Source organism: Globicephala melas, chromosome 1, assembly GCF_963455315.2.
Source record: "Globicephala melas chromosome 1, mGloMel1.2, whole genome shotgun sequence".
In the NCBI taxonomy this organism is placed as follows: domain Eukaryota; kingdom Metazoa; phylum Chordata; class Mammalia; order Artiodactyla; family Delphinidae; genus Globicephala; species Globicephala melas.
In genome coordinates this window covers 51,132,646-51,136,810 of record NC_083314.1, presented here as the reverse complement: position 1 = coordinate 51,136,810, position 4,165 = coordinate 51,132,646, and positions in this window count along the sequence as shown.

Sequence of the window (4,165 nt, the reverse complement as noted above, 5' to 3'; positions counted from 1 at the left end):
TCTTGGTGGCTGACACCCCACTTTCGCCAGGAAACACTGCTCACCTGTCGAAGCCTTAGGCCCGCTTAACTCCTGGATCCAGCTGCCTGCCAGTGGGTGTGCCACTTCCATGGCCCAGCCTTCCTAAGCCACCTCACCTCCAGGTCTGGATTCATTGTTTACAGTAAGCATTTGTTGAGCACTAGTTATGTGCCAGGTGCTGGGCTGGGTCACACCCATGAACAAGGAGAACAGGTCCCTGGGCTCTAAAGCGGATGTTCTGGTCGGAGGAGACAGCTGTAAACAAGTAGATAAATAATTGTGAGAGACGCAGATGGCAATCTGTGCTGTGATGAAAATAAAGCAAGGTAAGGGGATTGAGGGTGATGGAGGAACACAGGTGATTAGGGAAGGCCTCTCTGGGGTCGTGACATGTTAGCAGGGAAGGAGCCAGCCATGGGAGGCTCCAGGGAGAGAGCACTCCAGACAGAGCAAGTACCAGGGCCCTGGGGCAGGTAGGAGTTTGTTGTATCTGAGGATGAGCAAGAAGGTGCCAGTGTAGCTGAACTGTAGGAGGGGAGAAAGTAGGAGATGGAGGTGGAGACGTCACAGATCCTGTGGTCTTCTAGGCCAGGACCAAACTCCTGGATTCTCTTCTAAGTGGAATGGGAAGTGATTGGAGGATCTTAAATAGGGAGGTGATAAGATCGATTTCCATTTTCCAAATATTATTCTGTGGAGCCTGGGTTATAGGCAGATGAGAGTAAGGAGGTTAGTGAAGAGAATGACCAGTCATAGCATCCCTCTTCTTCCCCAGAGGTGAGTGCAGGAGTGGGTCTGTGCCCCTGCTGGGGGCCTGAAGCCCATCCATAGGATGTTTCTGTGGAAGTTAGAAGGTCAGACTCTCCCTCCTCTCTTTGATGTTGAGCCACAACTTCTGCCACTTGAAGGAGCCAGAGAAAGTGATAAGGGGCTGAGAGAGGGCAGCGTCAAGGCCACACCTGCCTTCCCTGAGGTCCCAGGGCTTCCCCGGGTTCCTCCAGCTCTTCCTTTGATTCCAGAGCTTTTAGCTGAAGGAGTTCTAACAAACACACAGAGGTTAGAGACGGAAAGCAGATGGCCAGGAAGGAGTGGAGGAAAAAAAGAGGGGGAGATCAACCTTGGCCTTGAACGTGGGTGGGATCCAGGAGGAGTGAAGCAGAGATGCGTGAGCTTTGGCCCAGATCTCAGGCAGTGAGGACTCTGTGATCCTGGCAAGAAGACAAGTGTGTGTTTTCTGTCCAAACATCCGAGTTACTCATTTTCCCAGGTGACGCTGCAGCTGGGAGACCTGTGAACAGTCCCACAGCTAATAGCTCACAATTCTGGGTTTAAAAAAAACAGGATGGGGGCTTCCCTGGTGGCCCAGTAGTTGAGAGTCCACCTGCCAATGCAGGGGACGCGGGTTCATACCCCGGTCCGGGAAGATCCCACATGCCGCGGAGCGGCTGGGCCCGTGAGCCATGGCCGCTGAGCCTGCGCGTCCGGAGCTTGTGCTCCGCAACGGGAGAGGCCACAACAGTGAGAGGCCCGCGTACCACAAAAAAAACCCCAAAAAACAGGATGATATTTAAACCAAGAAACAAGAAAACAAACAAGGGCAGTGCCTTAGTGTGTATAGCACAGGGGGTAAAGCAAAATTAATTCACAAAGATTTCCCTTAAAATATAGGGAAAGAAGGTCCTGACATTTTTCTGCAAATTCTAATGGAAATTAATAAAGATGAGCAAAAATATCACAAATATTGTCATTAGTCTATGTGACATCCTGTGATTTTATTGTAGTGAGTGCAAAGTGTTTACAAAGGATCTAGTAGCTTCTCTCTTGCCTCGACCTCCTGCTCTCCATTTTTCTGGTAAGGGTTTAAGTTCCTCAATCACCAGTTGTCTGACCAGCCACAGAAGTTGCAGCCTAACCCCGTGCAGCGGGTAGAGGTTAAGTTTGGAATGACTTAACCTGCTTCGGGAAGAGGTTGATGAATCTAAATGGGAGGTAGAGGTTATATGTGGGAGGGGAGGAAACCTTCGTTCTAAAGCAGGACATCTGGTGTCCCTTCACAGGCATTGCTCCCATTCAAGCAGTCCTCGTGTTCTCCAGCCGGGCATCATCGGCCACATGATATCCTACGGGGCTAGGGTCACCCTTTGGAGAAGTGGGAGAAATGCCCTCCCAAAGGGGCCTCTAAAAAATGCTGCTGCTGCTGTGTATGTGTGTGTGTGTGTGTGTGTGTGTGTGTGTGTGTGAAAGTTTAGTGCAATGGTCTTTCCAGCTTCTACTTACAGCTCCCTCTCTCCCTAGGTCAGGGCCAGGCATCCATTCGGTGTCAAACACCAACTTTTCCTCAGCCTTCACTGAGGCTTGCACTCCTCACACAGTCAAGGTTGTCTTGCCGCCTCTCTTAAGAGGAGCTCTTTCCCAGGCCAGGCAGCACCTCGGTCCCTCACATAAGGAGACTGTGGGTAGACCAATCCCACCAGTTCACCTGGCATTTCTAGACACACCCACCCTCTTCCCATCCCCCACTTCAAGTGCCTATACCAGGTGGGTGCAAGGAGCAAATCTGTGTTTAATAAGATTAGACTGGCAGCCAAGGACAGGATGATTTAGCCTGCAGCAGAATCTTCTGGAACACTTGTTAAAAATACGGACTCCTGGACCCTACCTGGATAGTGTCATTCACTAGGTCAGGGCAGGGCCTGAGAATCTGCATTTTAAACTCCTGCATGTGTCCCACCCTCACCTCCACCCCCATGATTCTGATGTATTGACTGTCAGACTTGGCTGAGAGGGGAGCAAACCTGGAGATCAGGAGGTCAGTGTGGAGCTTACATTGTACAGGAGAGATGCCTGAGACCCTCAGCAGAGAGGAAGGGAAGGAGACGGACACCAGGGACACAGTGTGGAGGTAGAGGAAAGGAAGCCGGGAGGGAGCGGGGTCGGTCGCTCCCTGGTCTGCATCCAGGCCAGAACCCACTTTTCCAGCAGGATGCGGCTCTCACACGTGTAGGGAGGGGGCCTGGGCTGTGTCACCTCCTTCTGGCTCCAGCTGGCTCTGCTCTCCTGACAGCAGCTCTCTCCCTGGGGACAAGCCAGGGCCACTCCCTGGGAAGGCTCAGGTTACAGCTGTGCCCTGGCCTCAAACTCGGCCTCTGCATGGCCCTGCCGGGTAAAGTTACCAAATGCGAAGTGTGACAGATTCCTGCAGGAGGACAGAGCGTGGACACCATGGCTGATCCCAAAGTGTTTTCTTTTATGCCCCAAACCCACTTGGGGATAACAACGGCACCTGACATTTCCAGAACCCTCTGCTGGGGGCTTTAAAAATGCCTTGACTACATGGGGATCGTGATCCTGGGACTTTTTTTTTTATGTACATAATGGATTGTCACGTACAAGTGTCAAGGTTATTTTTCTTCTTCATCTATTCACTATTTAAGTGGGGGGAGCATTAATCTCATTTTATAGACATGGATCATTTCTGGATATAAATGGCTCCCTAGTTTTAGAGATTCTAACTTGAAGCTCCTCTTTTCTTTCCTTTTTTTCTTTTTTAAAATTTATTTATTTTTTGGCTGCGTCGCGTTTTTGCTGCTGTGTGCGGGCTTTCTCTAGTTGTGACGAGCAGGGGCTACTGTTCATGGCGGTGCATGGGCTTCTCATTGCGGTGGCTTCTCTTGTTGCAGAGGACCAGCTCTAGGCGTGCGGGCTTCAGTAGTTGTGGCACACGGGCTCAGTAGTTGTGGCTCATGGGCTCAGTAGTTGTGGCTTGCAGGCTCCGTAGCTGTGGCTCACGGGCTCTAGAGCGCAGGCTCAGTAGCTGTGGCTTGCAGGCTCAGTAGCTGTGGCGCACGGGCTTAGTTGCTCTGCAGCACAAAGCCCCTCTTTTCTTACAGAGCTGTCTCATTTGTGTTAATGAGGGCCGTTCTTTGTGGGTGGTCCCTGTGGGCCTTAGAGAACCATTTTACCCAGGGAGCCTCACCTGAGAAGTTGCCTCCAGCTGGCTTTGTGTTCATCCAGAGCACCTGGTTCAGGCTTCCGCCCGGAATGGCAGCTTCGTAAATGCTGCTGATCCTACCCTGGATCTAGACTTCACCAAGGGAAGCGGCCCTGTGCCTTTAGTCCAAAGACTTCGCGGAGATGATGGGAT